General features: G+C 40.5%; 1 protein-coding gene across 2 annotated transcripts in view; it reads left to right on the forward strand.

The window, feature by feature from the left end:
* The first annotated feature begins 6107 nt into the window (after positions 1-6107).
* Positions 6108-23861, forward strand: part of LYN (LYN proto-oncogene, Src family tyrosine kinase) — a 110990-nt gene continuing 93236 nt past the window's right edge. For both annotated transcript variants that reach the window (XM_089678456.1, XM_089678457.1), the window contains exon 1: positions 6108-6313. The gene's annotated coding sequence lies outside the window, so the exon portion shown is untranslated. The remainder of the gene's footprint in view (positions 6314-23861) is intronic.

Raw genomic sequence — 23861 nt, forward strand, 5'->3', positions numbered from 1 at the left:
CACCTTTTTCAAAAGTGTCTTTGTGCGTTTACAGTCTCTGCTGGATCTTAGCTTTGTCACCTCTTCAGTAGTCAAGGTTCTAGTGGTATCCTGACTGTATCTTATTTATTCTGGTTATATTAGAAGGTTAATGTTTGTACATCTCCCTCACGCAACCACTCACCAAAGAAGGGGGCGAGGGGAGGTGCAAAATGTGCTTTTTCAAGGCTCAAGTAACTTTCAGACACTTAATATTTTAGCAGCTTAGTAGAAATCTAGTAAAGGCCTCTCAGTACTTAAGTCCACTGGACTGAAGCTCAGGGAAGAGAACCCTTTAGAAAGGCTATTCCATACTGTATGTGTATTACCTGCAGAGTTCACACCACAGGGCTATGCTCCTTTGCAATTGGCAAAGCTAATAAATATTCATAACTCATGCTAATGTTCTGAAACGGACTATCAGAGCATGTATAACCGTAGTTGTCTGTAACTCTTCTGGCAGATTATTCTTCATGTTCTGTCCCAGAGACAGAGTAAGAGAAAATCCCCAGGACAAATAGAGAGGGTGAATCTCCGCAGCGGAGTTTGCTATGCATACACTTTAAAGCAACTCTTTCCATGTGTGAAAGTGAGAACCTTTAATAGCAATAAACTGTAAATCAGGTCCCATCTGAAGCTTACAAGTACCTCTCACTGCATTCTCTAATGTCCTAGGATTCCCCCAAGACCTGGAGGGCTCCTAAATATAACCACCTATGGCTGGTCTGTTGCCTCAACAGAATATTAGAAAATTATGTAAATATCAAACACTCATCGAGCTTGAGAAGGCTTTGAAAGCTGCATGTTAGCACTGGAAGGTGCTTCCTTAAAGTGGTTCTAAAAGCTGAAGGTTTTTTTCCCTTCATGCATGAAGGTAAAACACCTGCAGTGTGAAGCTCTCCCCTCAGCCCCCTCAAAACTTACCTGAGCCCCTTCTCAATCCAGCGATATGCATGAGAGTAATGGCTCTTCAAGGTCTCCCTCTCTCTTCATTGGCTGAAACACAGCAGTGGGAGCCATTGGCTCCCTCTGCTGTAAATCACAACCAGTGAGTTGGGAGTGGGGGGGCAAGGCCAAGATACGCTCTGTGTGTCTTATAAACACACAGGGGCGGCTCAGGGATGAGCATGCACGAGTGCCCTCAGAGCAAGCAGCTTGCTCTGGGTGCACTCAGCCAGGGGAGGAGCCAGGAGTGCTGGCAGCGGACCCAAGAAGAGGAGGATCGGGGCTGCTCTGTGCTAAACTATTGCACAGAGCTGGTAAGTATGACATGTTTGTTATTTAAAAAAAAATATGAACCTTTACAACCCCTTTAACATTGGTGTTGCTAGTTTACAAATGTTTTATTGTATGCAGGTCTGGCTGTGTGTTCCCGAATACAGGTAGTGTGCCTATGTGAATAAGGCCTTAAAATGATTTTAAATTGTTTGCTGCAATTATTTGTGTTTGTCTTATTAAGCCAGCCAATAAATACACTTAGAGAAAATTCAATAAGCGTGTCATAGATACTCTGTATATATCTGTATATATCTGTGTCTTGGCAGTGCGATAAATGTTGGAACATGCAATAGATTCATGTGTGTGTCAGAATGATGAATTGGAATCTGTTACAACTCTGACACAACTATTGCATACAACACATCCATGAAGCAGTGGACTTTTCAAGTGGGATAGATATTTGAAAACCTCAGGGAGCTATGGAATGTTACCAAATTCCATAAATTATTAAAATACATAACACCCTCACATACATATACCAAAACTGGTGTAGAGGCACTCAGTGTTTTTATTGTCAAAGTTTCGATGAAGCTCAGTCCATCTTTTTCATGTTTTGAGAAAGATGGACTGAGCTTCATCTAAATGTTGACAATAAAATCCCTCCCTCTAAAGAGTGGGGCCCTCTGATTTCTATTTTGTTAAATTGTATTGTAATTGTACTGTTTACCCTCATGTTATAAACTGCTGCATAAACTGATGTCGCTATATAAATCCTGTATTATATTATTAATAATAATAAAAATACTGCTGTTTTTGGTCTTCCTCCTCTGCAAGACCTGAGTGCTCTAAACCAATTTTGCATATATATATATATATATATATATATATATATATATATATATATATATATATATTATCAATAAATAATATATATATGTGTATACACTATATTGCCAAAAAGTATTGGGACATCACTCCAAATCATTGGATTCAGGTATTCCAATCACCTCCATGGCCACAGGTGTATAAAATCAAACGATTCAGAAAAAATGAGGAAGGGTTGTAACAGCGCAAACACTGCAAAGTCCTGGGAAATGGTAGTATGGGGTGATCGTGGTATTAGTGGCTACTGTATGAAGAGCGTAGGATTCCGTGTGCACTGAGGGCAAGGCTTCCAAATAAGCTGTAGCAACTTCTGTAGATGAGAAAAAGAAGAGAAGCGCCTCCAAGTGCAATAAGTCTTTTTATTCAAGTCTAAATGTAGAAACACTCACATGTGTGAAGTAATCATAAGCTTAAAAACCATGGTTAACAATCGTTAACGGTGGGGTGGAAACCTGAGTGAAGAGCCGTCATCTCTCTGCGATGTGGGGAGGTCAGCTCTCGGCTGGAACAGCGTGGTGGCTGGAGGGAAACAGCGGTGAGGCCGGCCGGCCGGCATGCACATCCTCCCTCAGAGCCGGATAGAACGCACTCTGGAACATAGCGGCGGTGTGGCCGTGATGACGTCAGATCCCAGGGTGCACTGCGACACGTTTTTGAGCATGCACTGGCCGTGGAAGGCAGAAGTGCACTCCTTTTTCAAGCAGGGGGAGGTGGATGAACAGGGGTGAATATATAGGGAACGTGAGTCTAATTGATCAATTAACCAATTAACCAGTGATTGACCATTGCTGTCAGGTGAATAGTGTAAAGTCATGGATGTTAAATGGGGGGGTAAAGGAAACCAAATGGAAAAAAGAGAGGATGTAATAAATAAGAAAACAGAAGACGAAAGAAAAATGATGAAATGAAAAAAAAAAAAAAAAGAATGAAATGAAATGAAAAATGACATTAATAAAAGATTTTTGAACAGCTGAAAATCGAAAAAACTATGTGAAAAAAATTGATGGGGGTAATAAAAATACAAAAGGAAACAAAGAAAAAAAAATAAAAATTATATTCTGGGAGATTAGTGGGGTAAAATGTTCACCTTGCAGCACTGGCACATCAATTATGTAACAGTAGTGAGCAGATATTTAGTGGTAATACAGCATGATTGCAAGGTGGGATATGGTTATGGCTCTACAGGAGCTTCATAATAATTCTAACATATATACATGTTGTTAGCAGGTATATTGACAATGGGTGTTAACATGGTAAGATGATTATCATCTTACCATGTTAACACCCATTGTCAATATACCTGCTAGCAACATGTATATATGTTAGAATTATTATGAAGCTCCTGTAGAGCCATAACCATATCCCACCTTGCAATCATGCTGTATTACCACTAAATATCTGCTCACTACTGTTACATAATTGATGTGCCAGTGCTGCAAGGTGAACATTTTACCCCACTAATCTCCCAGAATATAATTTTTTTTTTTTTTCTTTGTTTCCTTTTGTATTTTTATTACCCCCATCAATTTTTTTCACATAGTTTTTTCGATTTTCAGCTGTTCAAAAATCTTTTATTAATGTCATTTTTCATTTCATTTCATTCTTTTTTTTTTTTTTTTCATTTCATCATTTTTCTTTCGTCTTCTGTTTTCTTATTTATTACATCCTCTCTTTTTTCCATTTGGTTTCCTTTACCCCCCCATTTAACATCCATGACTTTACACTATTCACCTGACAGCAATGGTCAATCACTGGTTAATTGGTTAATTGATCAATTAGACTCACGTTCCCTATATATTCACCCCTGTTCATCCACCTCCCCCTGCTTGAAAAAGGAGTGCACTTCTGCCTTCCACGGCCAGTGCATGCGTCGAAACGCGTCGCAGTGCACCCTGGGATCTGACGTCATCACGGCCACACCGCCGCTACGTTCCAGCGTGCGTTCTATCCGGCTCTGAGGGAGGACGTGCATGCCGGCCGGCCTCACCGCTGTTTCCCTCCAGCCACCACGCTGTTCCAGCCGACAGCTGACCTCCCCACATCGCAGAGAGATGACGGCTCTTCACCCGGGTTTCCACCCCACCGTTAACGATTGTTAACCACGGTTTTTAAGCTTATGATTACTTCACACATGTGAGTGTTTCTACATTTAGACTTGAATAAAAAGACTTATTGCACTTAGAGGCGCTTCTCTCCTTTTTCTCTCGTATAAAATCAAACACCTAGGCATGCAGACTGCTTCTACAAACATTTGTGAAAGAATGGGTCACTCTCAGGAGCTCAGGGAATTCAAGCGTGGTACCGTAATAGGTTGCCACCTGTGCAATAAGTCCATTCATGAAATTTCCTGGCTAATAAATATTCCACAGTCAACTATTAATGGTATTATAACAAAGTGGAAGCAACTGGGAACAACAGCAACATAAAATGATAGAGCAGGGTCAGTGCATGCTGAAGTGCACAGTGCGCAGAAGTCGCCAACTGTCTGCAGAGTCAATAGCTAAAGACCTCCAAACTTCATGTAGCCTTCAGATTAGCACAACAGTGCGTAGAGAGCTTCATGGAATGGGTTTCCATGGCTGAGCAGCTGCATCCAAGCTATACCTCACCAAGTGCAATGCAAAGTGTCGGATGCAGCAATGTAAAGCACGCCGCCACTGGACTCTAGAGCAGTGGAGATGTGTTCTCTAGAGTGACGAATCATGCTTCTCTCTCTGGCAATCCAATGGACGTGTTATTACCTGCCTAACTGCATTGTGCCAAGTTAAAGTTTGGTGGAGGGGGATTATGGTGTGGGGTTGTTTTTCAGGGGTTGGGTTTGGCCCCTTAGTTCCAGTGAAGAGAACTCTTAAGGCGTCAGCATACCAGGACATTTTGGACAATTTCATGCTCCCAACTTTGTGGGAACAGTTTGGGGATGGCTCCTTCCCGTTCCAACATGACTGCGCATCAGTGCACAAAGCAAGGTCCATAAAGACATGGATGAGTGAGTTTGGGGTGTAGGAACTTGACTAGCCTGCACAGAGTCCTGACCTCAGCCCAATAGAACACCTTTGGGATGGATTACAGCGGAGACTGCGAGCCAGGCCTTCTCGTCTGACATCAGTGCCTGACCTCACAAATGCCTTTCTGGAAGAATGGTCAAACATTCCCATAGACACACTCCTAAACCTTGTGGACACCCTTCCTAGAAGAGTTGAAGCTGTTATAGCTGCAAAGGGTGGGCCAACTCAATATTGAACCCTACGGACTAAGACTGGGATGCCATTAAAGTTTATGTGTGTGTAAAGGCAGGCGTCCCAATACTTTTGACAACATAGTGCATATGTTAATATAATATATACTAATCTGATCATGCATTCCTGTATTATTATTGGTTATTACCTTAAACATGTCTATGTAATATTCCATAATATATTTATACCCATATATTTTAGTAAGTTATTATTACATTAATATTAATTAAACTAAGGTTTTCACTTTACAACCTCTGAAGAACAAGTCAAAACAATTAACACTAACATGGAAGAGGTCTTCCTGTACTCCATTTTTCTTAGACCTGATAAAGCAGTATACCTTAATAAATCTGTTGTAGCAATTCTGACAGACAATAAAATTGTTTCTACTATAAACTACTAAAATCTGACGTAAGTGTCAATATTTCTAATGAAAGCATAGCTCTCTCTTTATGAATTTGTCGCACATCTTCCAACAGCATCCACATGACTAGTAATTTGTTGAAAATACCATCTTGAATTGAATAAATTACTGATCGGAGCATAGAGATAGGCTTTATGCATTTAAAAGCATATAAGCTGTCCTATGTGCTGTAAGGTTACCCAGAACAGTGCAACTTTCCCATTGCACCATCACATTATTTTCCACTTGCTTAAGAACTTTCTGCCCTCTAGCCTGTAAAACTCTATGCAAATCCAATGAATAGATACACACCAGGAAGTAAAGGCTAAAATAATCTACCCAGCCCCAGTCAGATAGCTGAAGTTCCTTCTAGTGACCGGCTCAGGGGAAGCAGCCTGTGTTCTTGCTGCATTCCTATCTCCTATTGTTGTTTAAATCCAGCAAGAATTCTATTTTCCGGACTGCTGTGGGACGTGTACTCATCCACACCTTGGTTTGCTTTATCCTGGCGACTCCCGGCAGCTGAGAGGACTCTGTAAGCAGCAGAAATAGAGTGAGTACCAGTGATCAGCTTTCTTTTCTGCTTTTATATATGTACAGTATCTAGGAGCACCTGTTGCAGTAGCTCATAAAAGTCTCCAGGCTTTGCCTTGTTGACACAAAACAAGGTTTAATAAGAGTTGACGTTAAGCCTCCAACATCTCGTGAAGTTCCGTTCTACTGTTTTGGATTGTAAGGCTACATTCAAATGGGAGTAAAAATTTTAAAATGTTACTGATCTTATTGCACATGTTTTATCTAGAACAAAATTTCCTGTGTAATGATCAGTAAATACTTGTGTAAAATTGTACAGTTTTTTTTTTTTTTTACCGGCATCTGGCACACGTGTATTTGTATGTCCTCAGTCTCCGATTTTTCAATTTTGTGTTACGGACCTGAACGCAGTGCATGCTTACACAGCTGTGTGTATGTCTCCATTGAAAATAATGCGGCTGTGTTCAGCTCTGTAAATAAAAAAAGGCTTATAATTATGGTTTATTTATGGCCGTGGGAATGAGGCCTTACAATATTCATATGGAAATTATTTTGTGTCTACAGATCTTGTTGTAATAATGATATTAGGGTTGAGCCTAAAGTCAGCATTTAGCTGGGATACATAGTACACAGTTAATCTGATTGAAAAAAGACACGTCTGTCCAGTTCAACCAACGGAGAAAAAAGAAAAAAACAACATTAAGCCTTAGGGTTAGGTTTCATCTAGTCAGTCTGTAAGCTGGATAAGTCTATGTCAGCCTTTCTCAAACTTTTTACCATGGAGGAACCTTTGAAATAACATTCCTGGCCCCAAGGAACCCCTTTTAATAACTACTATATCTATAGCTCATGGTACGTTAGCATGGTGGTCACAGGGAAGAAAGTTCCCATCCATTGGTGGTCATTGGGCAGAATCCCCCCATGCAAGATGACTGTTGTCACAGGTTTCTTATCTTAGAGGCAAAAATTGCTAATTTCTAGCAACCTCTGGAGAAACCCCTGAAAAAACTTTCCAGTCTTGGGAAACGCTTGCTAATGGTACATTAGCATGATGACCACTGGGAAAAATGATCATTCCATTGGTGGTCATTTCGACCCATCTATGACCATTCACGATCTAATCAACTTCTCTTGAACTGGATTGTTGGAAATTATTTTTTCAATCAGCACTTCAGCCATTCAGTGCATTCTGATAGCAGAGGAGTCCCAGCTGTCAGGATACTATAACACAGCAGGGAGGAATCCTTGTTTGTGTGAATGGGGAATCCAATGTATGCCTAGCTTTGGAGGCAATTATTGCTCAAGAAACCCCTAGCAAACGCTAAGGTGCCATGGAACCCTAGGGTACTACAGGACCCTGGTCTGTGGGGTTTTTAGTTGTCCTACTTGAAGCTGTTCATTATTGTGATGATTATATGGGACAAAACAAAGTATATTTAGAGAAAAAAAAGTGTAAAAACATCCAGCGTAGATTGTGCTCCTGAAAGTGTTTTTTGAGATCTAACTTCCTGGTGTGTGCGTGTGTGTCTGTGTCTGTGTGTAAAATGCAGAAGTAAAATTGTTTTGCTGGCACAGTGTTTTTTCCACTTTTTTTTTTTTTTTTTACTTTTACCAGTCACTGATTTATTGAAAATTAGTTTAGTTAAATAAACCCTACGTGATTACAACAGCTTACCTCAGTACTTACCTGGTATGCTGCTGCTTCTTCAAAATCTTGCCTTTTTTCTTAGTTAAGCTGGTCCATTGATTGCTGCCCCACGTCCCTGGTTTGTGGGTGGCTCCACTGTCTTCCAAGGACCCATGGAGCCACCCTTACATGCACTCTCTGGGAATAAAGGGAGAATCCTATAATGCTGCCCGGGTCGATATGCATAGGCAGCAGGGAAGTCTGCCAGTGTGCACAATGGCCCCTGGAGTTATGGGATGTGTAATCCCGAGGAGGGGTATCAAGGGAATTACTATGCGGTGATCAGTGCATGGGAAGCTAGAGGAAGCAGTACACAGGAACCCAGAGGCTGTGATGATGATAATATATTAATTGTTGATCTTACTAAACATTTTTGAAGTAGTTATTGGCTTCTGTTGTAGGCTCAGTTCACATTACTACGATGCAATATTGCTGAAATATTCAGTACAATTATGTAGTGCGACCTTGATGTGACTGCTTTTTTGCATATTTTATGGCGCCAAGTCGCATTGTAATTCACACCAAAGTAGCACAGGAACCTTTTCAAAAATCACACTGTGCTGAGTCACATTAATTTGAATGAGCACCACTGAATATTATTGATATATATTTTTACTACTGAACAAATTCCGATTTTCCTTGTCATGTGATTTTATGCGTCTGAAATTGCATCAGAAGTCACACTAGTGTGAACCAGCACTTAATGCTCTACACTGCTCCTCCAAAAATACTCCAAAATATTGGGCTTTAGGACTACTTTAAGAACTGTGTTATATGGGACTGTTTGGTGCGATACATGTGACCAGAAATAATATACCAACAACATGCCTAACCGGCATTTTATGGATGAATGCAGTCTTACTAGTTACTCTGGGGAATGTTCTGTTTCATGATTGAAAAGCATGCTTGACAATGAAAAGCACTTTGCACAAGGTGGTGTTTGACAACGCTGTAAGATTTTGGTTTAAAACCTTAAACTAGTACTAATAATAAGGGAATATGTTACATTGCTGTTATGGAAAAGATAAGTGCAAAAATAGTTTTTATTGTTAAAAATCCAAATAAAGTTGTTTGGAAAAAGTTTAAAATGTATGGCATGACTTTATTTCTGTCTGTGTCTCTTAAGGGGGAGGGAGGCTTCCCTTTACTTGCTGTCTTGGTGACCATATAGAAAGTGAATTGAATCTCCTCAAAGGCAACATATTTAGCATCAAATACCTGACATGTTTCCTACCTTATCGCAAACTCCCCCAAAAAAGATGTGTACGGAATTCCATGTTCAAAATGGCTGGATTTTGCAGAGAATAATTAATCACAGAAGCTTCATGAATTAATTGTGGGTTAACAGTAACATAGAGAAAGGCATGCCTTTGCAAAAAACATGTTAGTTTGTCTGAATACTGAATTGGTCATGTCCATGCATTTGTTTTATAAGAGGTTCTCTTTAAATGCTGATTTCTCATTATGGAAGTAGCCAGTTTGTGTTTTGGCAGACCAGTCCACTTGACATCAAGGGGCGGTGGGGTACAAATGTTTGGTAAAGAAAAAACTGGGGGCTGATATATATATATATATATATATATATATATATATATAGTGACAGGGCGGTGATCTGTCATGTTAAAAGGATATTATCATAGCTCCCAACTGTCCCTGATTTCGAGGGACTGTCCCTCATTTGGAACAAAGCCCCTCCGTCCCTCCTTCCTCCTCATTTGTCCCTCAGTTTGGTCTGATCAATATAGTTGTATATAAATTTCACAATTTTCTTTCAAAGTATTTTACAGTTCTAAAACTTTCATCCAATTTCTAAATTGCTGCATTTGGATATTTTCAAAGCCAATATAAAGGAATAGTAGCGGTAAAAACAACGACTGGGTTTAACCAACAATTTTTTTTATGTAATTCTCCTTTAGGGGGGCGTGTCCAATGCTTACATATTTTTGCTAATATGCGCCCTTCATTTCCATCTCAGAAAGTTGGGAGGCATGATATTATGTTGCCCAGGATTCTCAACAAGACAGGTTGAGGAGCTCCAGGGTGCTTGTTCAATTTGGAGGAAGCTGTGTTTTCAGTTTCCTTGGTGCTTGTTAAAACTCTATTTGGTGATCTGGGTGGGAGGAAATCTCCAATCCTGAGACTAGGTTTTGGGAATAGCCAGGAGACTGACTGTGCAGGTATGTGTGGATCTCTTCTAAAGACAGGACCAGGGTTCTGGGCTCCACCCTCCCGAGGAGTCCATGTGGGTGCAAGGGAGCAGCCACAAATGTGCTTGTCGGCACAGTATAGTCTGACAGAGCAGACAGAGGGCCCAAGCTTGGAGCAGCAGGGAAGCAGTGAAAGAGTGCTAACGGAGGTACAGTGTTTGCCTTTTCCACAAAGATTTGGGCATATAAACTGCTGTTTTTTGCGTCCCCCTATGCAAGCCCAGGACCCTTTGATAACGTGCGCTGCACGAAATGCGTCAGCGGGCTGCATTATCTGGACGTCTGACCACCGCTGGTGGTCATCCTTTACAGTATCTGGTCAGTGTTCTATTTTACTCCATTTGTATTTATTTTCATGCTGCATCTTTAATAAACCTAGCTCATATGGTATTACACTATGTGGTGTCCCTTATTGGGCTCTCTTCTATGAGAGTCCCCACTTGCAGAATCTGCCTTAAAAGGGGACCCCGGATGGTGATATGCCTGAGATGCGCTTATGAAACTTGAAGCACATACCCAAGGGGCGATCTGGAAGGTGTAGGATTCTATCCCTATCTTGGCAACGGAGGATCGCTTTCTGATATTACAGGATAAAACCTACATGCGTTTTTTTGACGCACTTCTGGTGAGTGCGTAATTCTTACCTCAGATTCACCGTGTGCTACACAGAATCTTATCCCACGCACCTACTAGGATCGTTTGGATCCCCACTTCTGATTCATTTTGGGACTATCATTCATCTCACTTAACTTCACCGCAGTGTGATTTGATATTGGCACTTTTGTGTTTTTATATATATTTATATGTTATTATAGCGCTGCATCTTATATATGGTCTCTATATATATACTGTACGTCTATGTACTTTATTAGAAGGTTTTCTCTTGGTTACCTTTTGGTGTTCTAGCCGCTTTCAGATCTCCGGATAGCGCTCGCTTTTTATTAATTTTGCAATACAGGGAAACTGTTATATAGTCAAAAGGACTAAGTCACAAAGCCTGGGCAGAGGTGCTGCTAAAGAGAGCCAGGAGGCTGAATCTTTGTTTTGTATGGATGGTGGATACCCTTGCCTGGGCAAACTGTACTTTTGTTGAACTTTTCCTTTTCTCTTTAAGCGCTTGCCAACCGTGCTATAGGTGAAAGACGGCTAAAGTGCGGTTGTCCAGTTCTGGGAGGGCGTCCAGCATGAGGAATTTACTGCCAAAAACTGGCAAATGTGACAGAGGAGATCTGCACTGATAATCAGGGCACTGATTATCAGTGCTGACCAGCAGTGCCACCCATCAGTGCACCCTCTTTCCATGACCGCGCAATTGTCATTCAAAGTGCAACAGCACTGAAAGGTGAAAATTGGCCTGGGCAGGAAGAGGGTAAAAGTGCCCCGGTAGGCAAGTGGTTAATAAAAGTGGGCTAACAAGCCCTTAAACGATAATATCTGGTGTGGACTGTACTCACAGATATGCGCTACCCTGAGCTAAACAACCCCCAAATATTACTATATATCAATTTTTTTAAATAATAAATGACTGTCAAAATAACAACTGGATTAAATCAACTGAGAACTGCACTCCTGACTGTTCAGGAGCTGGTATTTCACCTGTCCTACTACATTTTTACATGGTGCTGTAATGATATAAAAATAACATATCTGTGTTGTATATTTGGTGGTGTGAATGTACAGTGTGGGAAAACTACCAAAGGAATTGTTGATGTTCCTAGCTCCACCCACTCCATTGATTCAAGTAACCAACAGATGAGGAGAAAAAAAAACATAGAGTAGATTAACAAGTTAGTGATTTAATCAGATGTCTTTATAGATGTCAGATATTTATTTAGTCTAATAGCCAAATTTCATTTTGATAAAAGCAACATCATCTTTACACAATCTTTTATATTTTAGAACAAGCCCAATTCGTGACTTTTCAGGTGGGTATATTTTTCTGTATACACTCTCCAGCAGAGTGAGTATTGTTCATTTTTAAGGATTAGATAGGGACAGCTCTGTATAGCTGGGTTATACCTACAATGTATTCAGCTTTTGTATATGGACATTCAAAAGAAGAACAAAGCACTGCGCCCTAGTCACTTGCATTGACCTGTACTCAGCAGTGCCTGTGTACTTTACAGGAGAATATAATATGATATATACAGTTTAAAACATTATAACCTGATTTAGCCTGTGTAAAACATAATATAACCTGATTTAGCCTGTATAATACAGGCTAAATCAGGTTATAATGTTATATACAGGATCAGGGGCGGATTGACAACTGATGGGGCCCACAGGCAATAGGGGATCATGGGGCCCCTGTGTCCTTGCCCAAACTCAAAAAAGCCTATGAAAAAGGTACCAGGGGCATCTCATGGGGCACCCTACTGACCCCAGTGCCAGAGTTTCCAAATGGTCAGTCCACCCCTGTACAGGATAAATTAGGCTGTAACATGTTTTATATGGGCTAAATCAGGATATAAATATGTTATATACAGGCTGAATTACGCTGTAACATGTTATATGCAGGCCAAATCAGGTAATAATATGCTTTATACAGGCTAATTCAGACGCTAATATATTTTATATAGTCAGACTATAATACCATTTATATAGGCTAAATCAGGTTATAACATGTTTTATATATATATATAGGGTAAATATACGCTACAAGATGTTATTTACAGGATAGATCAAGCTATAATATGTTACATACAGGATAAATCAGGCTGTAATATGTTTTATATGGGCTAAATCAGGATATAAATATGTGATAAAGTATACAAATATGCCAAATACTCCTGCGCAGGTGAGGTGGAACCCAAAAGTATGCAAAATATTAGGTAAATAGGCCAAGCCTTGCTGCTCCCGTATACGACAAGGTAAGTCAGATATAACTGCAGAAAAAAAATGTAAACGAGTGCACTGGCCTTGCGCATTATCCCAAATAACAATTTATTGAATAATAATTAAAATGTACTCACAAACAAAAGGTGACAAATCGCATAACATATGAAAACATTGAAAAGGGTCCTGACGTGAAAAAAGTACCATCCAAGGGCCAAATAAAGGCTGACGCGTTTCGATAGAAACCATCTTTTTCAGGCTAAATCAGGCCGTAACATGTTATATACAGGCCAAATCAGGCAATAATATGCTTTTCACAGGTTAAATCAGACTCTAATATATTTTATATAGGCTACCTTAGGCTATACCATTTATATAGGCTAAATCAGGCTATAATATGTTATATACAGACTAAATCAGGCTATGTTATGTTATATACAGACTAAATACGCCTATTACTGCTATATACATACTAAATCAGGCTATATTATGTTATATACAGACTAAATCAGGTTATATTATGTTATATACAGGCTAAATTAGGCTATGATGTGTTATATACAGGTTATACTACAGTCCAGGCACACAGCATACACACATGTTCTCTAACCTATGAAGATCCCATGTGTGAGCATTTTTTTTAATGTGGCTCCTTATTTTCCAAAAATCATCCATAGACATTCACTAATTAATGGTAGTGCAATCTAGTTGTTTCTCACTATGTTTTTCTGCCTCCTTGTAAGATCTCCATGAGATCTCCATACCTTTCCTTTCCCCCCCTCTCTTCTTTTTGTTCTGAAGAACCAGTGTACATTAATTGCAGTCATGTACACTGCTCTATGCACACTACACATCCTATAGTCCCTAGACCATCTCAGGAGTGAGCAAGAAAGGGTGGCTATGTTCCTACATATGGTGGGACCATGGAGAACAAACATAGTCACTATTTAACAGGAAGTTGGATCACAGCAAAAAAAGGAATTTGGAAGAGGCTGAGAGCTAAAGAAGCGACTTTTTGAGTTAACCTACTTGAATAGCATTTAGAGTTTAGTGTCCCTTTTAATTACAGTAGGGTAATGATGAGACATTGGTTGATAACCGCTAGTTGCTGCTTTCTGAAACTTGCAGGTCAATTACAGACCATATTATTATTATTTTATTATTATACAGGATTTATATAGCGCCAACAGTTTGCTCAGCGCTTTACAATATATAGGGACACTCTTGGGTAGATTTACTAAAACTGGAGCACTCAGAATCTTAAGCTTTGACAATAAAACCTGGAAGCTGATTGGTTTCTATGCAGAACTGCACCAGATTATGCACTCTTCAGATGTAGTAAATAACCCCCTATGTTATCTCCTTCAGCCATTATAATGAATAGGTAGTTAAGAATCAGCCATGACATACTATCTGTGTTCTAGTCAGAGGCTATTATTCCACTGCCGAGTGCAGAGCTGGTGGCAATCTCTGAACCCAGTATATGTGTGTGGTCAGTAAACGTGCTGCCATAGCTTGACTCATTTCCTGCTACGCACGTCGACTGATATAAGCTCTGGCTACTCTTGCTGAAAAGTTCGACCTGCTAACCTTCTGACAGGAAAAAAAGAAAAAGTGTGTGCATGTGTTCAGCACTTATATAACAATTTCCTGTGCTCCTAGGAATACTGGGCTCAGCACAATGGCTTGGGCCTAGAACTGAATCTCTGAAATGGGAGGATGCCTACTTGAGGTACAACAGGCAGGGTATTCTGACCAGTAGTCAGTGGCTTGCAGCTCATATGACAGGAAATCTCAACACAATTGCCATTTTCTGGAGCGGCTTCTTAGAAATATGTATTAATACCAGAGTAGGAACCATGAAAATGAGGACCCCACTGGAACAGCAGTGAGAGGGAGGCTGGGTGAAGGTGAAGTACTACACTGCATTGTGTTAGGCTACAAGCATATGGGTACACTTGCCCGTGCAACATAAACAGGTTGTGTATTGTTGATGCCTTGAATATCCTGGTGTTGCATACAGACATAAATGGCTGAAGACGGTTGTATGTAGCTTTGTGCTGCTATTAGCGTCAAGCAGCGAACGCACACAGAAGCAATGTTTTGAACACACCTTTCCTCTGCTTGGGACGTCTGTGCACGTGCACTACTTTACACTAATAGCAACACATAGTTGTGTACTCCCGTCTTCACCCATTCATGTTTATTGTAGGTTTTACATAGCACCCAGGAATCCAGGCCATCAAAAATATGCACCATATGACCAGCTTCTCACATTGTGTTTCCACACTAAGGCCCCATGTACACGGTACACTTCTGAATGATGGAAACTGACTGCTGGAAAACGTAGGTTAAAAAAGTCTGTTTAGCCGCGTTTGCACAATGCGTTTATGCGCGTTTGCGTTTAGAAGCATTTTTTAAAGATAAGCACAGGAGAACCTCCCAAATGCCCATAATGCACTGAAAAGTGTCAAATTATTAACTATTTCAGAGAAATACACAGAGTAGAAGCAGAGACAGCAGTATGTGTTGAGATAATTAGGTGTGAGTTGCTCATTTAACATTTCTTTTGTTTCCAAAGGTGGGAAAGGTGTCTGGTGAGTGAGGTCACCTGGCAGGGGGTCTTCATGAGGAATTTTAGGTGTGAATGGTCATTAACATATCTTTTGTTTCCAAGGGTGGGAGAGGTCTGAGGTGTGAATTGGTCATTACAATGTGTGACAAGTTTGCTAGGAACATCCTGTGTTCATTGTTTTGTCCATCTGAGTACCTTGAAAACACTTTCCCTGCATTTTTCATGATGAAAAAAAGGTTCTGGACAGCATTGGAAGCTGTAAGAGTTAAAAAAAAATACATACAGTTAGATCAGTTAACGTGTTTCCTATACAGCAATCTGAAATGCAACATGCACAGATTTACTTGTGTGAACAAGGTCTACAGGGGTTTAGATGTGTAGACTATGCAAGGTGTGGCACGACTTTTCTTTCTAAATTATTGAGCAGAATTACCTATTAAATCCTTTACATTTTTATTTATGAGTGTTTTAAAAGGTTAACCTAGCCCAGAGTGATATTTCTGTTTTTGGTAGAGGCTGGAGAGTTACAGTCAGGTCCATAAATATTGGGACATCGACACAATTCTAACATTTTTGGCTCTATACACCACCACAATGGATCTGAAATGAAACAAACAAGATGTGCTTTAACTGCAGACTGTCGACTTTAATTTGAGGGTATTTACATCCAAATCAGGTGAACGGTGTAGAAATTACAACAGTTTGCATATGTGCGTCCCACTTGGTAAGGGACCAAAAGTAATGGGACAATTGTCTTCTCAGCTGTTCCATGGCCAGGTATGTGTCATTCCCTCATTATCCCAATTACAATGAGCAGATAAAAGGTCCAGAGTTCATTTCACGTGTGCTATTTGCATTTGGAATCTGTTGCTGTCAACTCTCAAGATGAGATCCAAAGAGCTGTCACTATCAGTGAAGCAAGCCATCATTAGGCTGAAAAAACAAAACAAACCCATCAGAGAGATAGCAAAAACATTTGGCGTGGCCAAAACAACAGTTTGGAACATTCTTAAAAAGAAGGAACGCACTGGTGAGCTCAGCAACACCAAAAGACCCGGAAGACCAGAAAACAACTGTGGTGGATGACCAAAGAATTCTTTCCCTGGTGAAGAAAACACCCTTCACAACAGTTGGCCAGATCAAGAACACTCTCCAGGAGGTAGGTGTATGTGTGTAAAAGTCAACAATCAAGAGAAGACTTCACCAGAGTAAATACAGAGGGTTCACCACAAGATGTAAACCAGTGGTGAGCCTCAAAAACAGGAAGGCCAGATTAGAGTTTGCCAAACGACATCTAAAAAAGCCTTCACAGTTCTGGAACAACATCCTATGGACAGATGAGACCAAGATCAACTTGTACCAGAGTGATGGGAAGAGAAGAGTATGGAGAAGGAAAGGAACTGCTCATGATCCTAAGCATACCACCTCATCAGTGAAGCATGGTGGTGGTAGTGTCATGGCGTGGGCATGTATGGCTGCCAATGGAACTGGTTCTCTTGTATTTATTGATGATGTGACTGCTGACAAAAGCAGCAGGATGAATTCTGAAGTGTTTCGGGCAATATTATCTGCTCATATTCAGCCAAATGCTTCAGAACTCATTGGACGCCGCTTCACAGTGCAGATGGACAATGACCCAAAGCATACTGCAAAAGCAACCAAAGAGTTTTTTAAGGGAAAGAAGTGGAATGTTATGCAATGGCCAAATCAATCACCTGTCCTGAATCCGATTGAGCATGCATTTCACTTGCTGAAGACAAAACTGAAGGGAAAATGCCCCAAGAACAAGCAGGAACTGAAGACAGTTGCAGTAGAGGCCTGGCAGAGCATCACCAGGGATGAAACCCAGCGTCTGGTGATGTCTATGCGTTCCAGACTTCAGGCTGTAATTGACTGCAAAGGATTTGCAACCAAGTATTAAAAAGTGAAAGTTTGATTTATGATTATTATTCTGTCCCATTACTTTTGGTCTCTTAACAAGTGGGAGGCACATATGCAAACTGTTGTAACTCCTACACCGTTCACCTGATTTGGATGTAAATACCCTCAAATTAAAGCTGACAGTCTGCAGTTAAAGCACATCTTGTTCGTTTCATTTCAAATCCATTGTGGTGGTGTATAGAGCCAAAAATGTTAGAATTGTGTCGATGTCCCAATATTTATGGACCTGACTGTATATAAACAGCCAGTTTTTTATATAGTTTTGGAACTCTATTAGAAAGATATTTGCTTTTGCGTTTGATTTTTTATATGATTTTATGTATGATTTTAGAGGGAACGCAGTAGGAGGAGCTGGAATGTGCAAAGGTGAGCAGGAATACCCAATACATCTAGGTGGACAGGCATAGAGGTGGATTTTATGGCAAGAGAATAACCTTGTGGAACATCCAGGTTAGAAGCCAGGGGTTGGTTGAGCCCACCAGGCTTTACCTATAGCTAAAATATCACTTTTAGGTGAACTGACCTTATAATTCAGCTTTCATATAAACCAATTTGAGGGATTGTGTAGATGGTTAATTATAGTTTGCTTTCATATATTCAGCTTACATTTTGGATCAATTTGAGACACTTCTAAGTTTTATGACAGGTGCTTCTGACTTCTTTCTGAGCTGCATTTGACATTTTAGGGTTAGTGTTCCATTGTTGGTGTCAGTGAGAAGAATAGAGCCCCATCAATGGTGTCATTGGAAGGTATAGTACCCCTTTGTTGGTGTCAGTGGGAGGAATAGTACTCCATTAATGGTGTCAGCCCCAATCACCTGTGTTTCTGGGAGAAATAGGGTTTATATCAGTGGGAGGAATTATGCCCCACTGTTATCAGTGGAAGGAATAGTGCCTCATTGTTGGAGCCAGTAGGGGGAATAGTGCTTTGTATCAGTGGGAGGAATCTGAAAGTAAGGAGTGAAAAGCTGGCAACTTATCCTTCTGAAGAATTACTTTATTACATCAAGCAGAGAGTACTGTACAGTTAAAACAGGCTTACATGTTTCGGCAACAAGCCTTAATCATAGGAATTAAGGAGGAATAGTGCCCCATAAGCCAGATAAAAGCACGCCAAGGACTGCATTCAGCCCAAGGGCCACAGTTTGGAAACCACTGGTCTAGGTGAACTGTATTTGTGATGACTCTAATATGTAATCTTTGCACACGTGAGGATCTGATCACTGGGAACCAAATGACCCTCATCCAATGACCTTCCATTCACCTTTCATACAGATCCATCATTCTGTGCATGTTGTATGATCTAGCCCTACTTGCTTTAAATTTGGTACCAGAAGTGATTAGACATTTGGATAATCATATGGGAAATAATCCCCAATTACTTGTTAAACTGTACAGAGTAAAATTCTTCTTTGTTTTGCCACATTTGCCTATGGTCTTGCGCCTATGGTCTGGTGCTATATAAATCTCGTATAATGATGATAATAATAATATCAGCTATGAAGTGTCAGTGTGTTATGCTGCTTTCTGTTCCTGCACATTGTTTTCAGTCTAAAAAAGGGAAGTTCTTTTCAGAGTGTATTTGCTCTGCAGACTTAATATTAACCTTTACTCTGTATTAAATGGAAAACGTAAAAGTCCTGCTTAACAGTGGATACCACAAGATGCCTGCTGTCACCTTTAATTGCCAGAAGAGCCTTTTCTGTGCACCTCTCTGGTTTGGTTTCACTTTGTTACTGGGATTTGAGTGTCATTAAAACAAGGAAATGTTATTTAAGATGTTCCATGTCCAGCTTTTCACCAAGTCTAATTATTTTGTGCAAAACCCATTGCCCTCTGCTTGCATTGCTAGGTTAGTTATGTATTCATTCTCACCATTAATTCATTTTACAAGTTGTTGTGCTTTGAAATACTGTTGTAGTAGGTTGATAGAACTGGTAGAATTGGTAGAGTTAGAACTATTCAGGTTCATCTTGAAGTTCTGTTTTTACTGGTCTCTCATATGTTTTATGCTCCATTCCTAAAGAAGAACTACAGCCAAAGCTCTTTTGGCTGTACTTCTCCTGTGGATCACAGGAGTGCAGTTCATTCTGCACTCCTGAGACCCATTTTCATCTGACAGCGGGTTAAAGCCTGCCGTCGGCTGATGTCATTCTGCCGGTCCAGGCTGGGGAAAGATCCCGCTCTCTGCTCAGAGCTGCTGTGAGAACTCGGCAATCAGCAGTCATGTTATTGCTGAGTTATCACACCTAGAGCTGGCGGGGTACAGAGGCATCATCAGACCGATGCTGCATCCACCTAGGTAAGTATAACTGGGGGAAAAAAAAGAAACCCCTACTTCTCTTTTAATGTAATTTTTGTGTTTATATCCTAATGTTTGACCAACCCATGGTATAAACTGATTCTACTTCTTCCCAATTCTTGCTGCTTTCCTATGTATCACATGCATCATTCTCATGGTTCTGGAGTGCCTAAAACCTGTTGTTCACCTGAATAATAAATGCAAACTTCCCAAAGTCTAAAGACTGTTTCAATTCTATACTAAGCCCACTTCAGTTTCTGTTTTTACAATCTGATAGAACTGTTTGCCACAGACAACCCCTCACTTTAGCATCCAGCATTGAGCATTTTCAGGTACTGCCAAGTAGAGGATGTAGTTTTTGTGGTTCTCTTTGTGTGAATAGTGTCAGCTCGAGTATAGGGAGTTTAAGGATCAGAATTCATCCTATGGCATATACTGTATGCTCCTCTAACTTATACTGTTAATAACTTTAGGTAGTAAGTCATTAAAAGGCATTTGGATGCTAGATGCAGTTGGAGAGTAGCATTTGCAATACTTGAAATTTCTCATGGTCACTAATATGCAACTGTGGTCACACTACAAACAGGGCCTTCACTTCCTGCCCAGATAGTGTCCACAGGTAATGGGAGAAGCTGGCTGCGTGTCTTAGTGTCGGTCAGTCATAGAGTGAAGGAGGTGCTCTCTGCCCATTTGGATATTATAAGTAATGGGGTGCTGAGAGACTTTGGGGAGAGGACCTGCCTTTTGGTTTCCAGGTAATGGATGTGTCCTTTTAGGTCAAGGATCTCCGAGCCTTCTAAAAAAAGGGCCAGACTTTAGGGACTTTGCCGAATTGCGGCAAGTGGGAGTAGAAAATGCCACATTGTCAGCGGGAATAAACAATGTCTCAGATTTGGTGGTCAGAGGGAATTAAAAAATTACATGCCCGTGGTGAGTAGGAGGAGAAATATTGCCTCATCATTGGTGTCATTAGGACGAATAGTACCTCATTGTTGGTGTCATTGGGAGGAATAGTCCTCTATCCTTGGTGTCAGTTGGAGGACTAGTGCCCTATCCTTGGTGCCAGTGGGAGGAATAATGCCAAATCCTTGGTGTCAGTGGAAGGAATAATGCCCCATTTTTAGCACCAGTAGGAGGAATAGGGCTCCACTGATAGTATTAGTGGGAGAAAAAGTGCCACATCTTTGGTGTTAGCGAGAAATAATGGGTAATAGTTCCATCTTTTATATTAGTGAGAGGAATGTTGGTGTCAGTGGAAGGAATAGTTCCTCACACCAGCAGGAGGAAAAGTGCTCCAAGGGCCAGATAAACGCAAGCAAAGGGCCGCATCCAGCCCATGGGCCACAATTTTGGAGACCACTGTTTTAGGCCCTTGAGTTTAGCCTACATCTAGTTAGGTGCAGACAAAGCTTGGGTTACCTGGGAAGATAGGCTAGGAGCAATCAGCATAAAAGGGACAAAGTGAACAATGGAATACCCTGAAATACCAAAACAGGGAAGAATGTTTTGTTTGTTAAACCACTCTGATGGGGAACTTATGTTTAAAACCAAAACAATAAAAGTAGTCTGGTGTAAAGTTTCTTCAAATCATACCAAACTGAAACCGGCGGAAACCAGCCTATGGACTGTGTAACTTGTCTTGGAAAAAGGAAGCTCCCCTCCAGACACTGTACCTGTGCAATTTTGGTGACACATGCTCAGGTCTCCGACCACTTGTACCTCAGAAGTGCACTGAAGTCATTGGGCATGTGACTACCAGCCCTGACCCTTTAGAAAAAGTGGAACCCTGTCCTATCATTTGTATTGATACAAATCAGGACAGTAATTCCTCCTGCTTCTCACATGTTCTACAAGTGAGCAGTGTCCAAGTCAAGGTGACACTTGGAGGGGTCAAGGCACCCACCCTACATACCACATTGATTATAAATGGGGCCAAAATCCCAGAGGACCCTTTTATCTACAGTCTTCTCAAACAGAATGTCCACTCTTTGGTGCAATCCTATGCATTGCACTAAGTCACAGGCAGCCATGCCTTCCAGGGAGCCCAGAGGTGTTTTACTGGCAGAGGAACCCTAGGCCCGAAGACTGAGAGAGTGGCATAGCAGTCACTTTACCTGCTACAAAAAGGCATTCAGATAGAGTTTATTGTGCCTTTTTATTGCGAAAAGTTCACATCATATGCTTACTGAGTGTGTCTGTTTTTTTAATATCCATGTAATAAGAAGAGAATATTTTTCTTGTGCCCTAAAAACTGTGTTTTGCTATTTGTAAATTTCATTGTTAACACTCTGCTTCTTTTGTGGCATAGGTCACCTGTGTTTGCACAGTACCTTCGTATTTGATTTCTTTTCACTTTAACATATTTTGTTAGCAACAGGTGTTCTATCCATCTGTGCGTCAACTGATTATTATTCCAATAGTTATTTATTTTCAATAAATATATACAGTATCTATACATTATATCCTCCTTGTGTGATGAGTCCAGGCCTTTTAGGCTCACCCATGCCGAACTTAATATGTGGAAAAATACAATAATACAGTCTCTGGGGTCAGTAAAGTTATATAATATAAAAATTTAAGTGGGACACACAATCCCAAATTTATAACTCCTTTCCTAAACTGATGAAAGCTAGCATTACACAGGATTCTTTAGTTCACTGCCCACCTTTGCTGCTTATTGCTATTAAATGAACTCAAGAATGTAATCAAGAAACACATTCTCTGTTACTAGAGATGCCCATTGGAATTAAGGGACAGTCACCTTTTAAGAAATCAAACTGCTGCTATAGTGGTCGAGGACTTGTAATGTTTGTAACAGTTAAAAACAGGAATTTCCCTGAGCTACCTTTGGCCATATAAGCATATCTGTGAACTTGCTGTATATTATTGACTGACACAGGAATCTCTGTCAGATAAAAGATTACATATAGCATTGAATCAGCAACTAATTAATTCCTATAAACTGCTGAAAAAACACATGAAATGATGTATGCCAATGATTTTCTACTATTTGGAAAAGGGAAAATATATCCTGTACCCTGACAGCTATAGGGTATGACCTACTATTGATGTATAACAAAAGGCATTTTTTTTTTCATTTTGGACAGAGCGGAGAGGCAGTAGAAACTCTGTCAGTTTGTATTTCTGTTTGTGTCCCCATTAGGGAGATTCAGCGTCTATTTATCCTGTTTACTGTTCTCATTGAAAGTGAAAGTAAAAAAAAATCCCAAATGTTGGCTTTTCACCACATCAGTAATAGAGGGGAAATCTTCCAAAGGGGACATTAATTCTGGTGACCCTAGTTACAGCCAAGGATTCTCTCACTTTGGAGTATTTTTCTCTCACTTCCTGCTTGGTTATGGACAGGATGTGAAAAGAGATCTCCCCAATGGATCACAGAGAGAAACAAAAACCTGTCAGGAGCTATAACCCTCCCTTTAGTCCTACATTAGAGCAGAAATTTAATAATGCAACTCTGTATTTATTAATAAATGACTATATATTTTTTTAAATGCAGCTAGTGTAAATAGCAGAATTTGGGTTGTCATCAGTATAGCACTACCTTCGCTGGATTTTGTTGGGTTCCCCTAAGCTCCGCATAGCCAAGCAACACGCATTTTCCACACTTTCTTCCAGAGTCAGTAAAACAGTCCTTGAGCTTGGTTTTGTTGTTTTTATTAAGAGTTAACAGCTTGGATTGGGTCTAGGGGTATATGGGATGCCCAAGGAACTGTAGGACTTTGAGGACAACTTCTTAGCAAAAAATGAACAAATTGTGAAGAAAAATAAGCAACAGTCTTAGTAAGGAGCACTAAGTCCCCTTTGGTGAACCTCTTCAGACCCCAGATGAAAATCTCCTCATCCACCCAGCTGTCCTGAGGGTATCCCTGAGCAAGGGATTCCAAGATCTACAGTGACATAGTCCCATTGAGAACTATTGCACCTGACCGCCCTCTCCCTTATGTGGCCCAGGGGGTGTAGAAGTACTCGCACTGTCTTGTCCTGCAACTTAATGAGTTG

The sequence above is a fragment of the Staurois parvus genome, unplaced genomic scaffold (assembly GCF_062004578.1).
Source record: "Staurois parvus isolate SC_StPar_1 unplaced genomic scaffold, SC_StPar_1.0 ptg000205l, whole genome shotgun sequence".
Taxonomy (NCBI): domain Eukaryota; kingdom Metazoa; phylum Chordata; class Amphibia; order Anura; family Ranidae; genus Staurois; species Staurois parvus.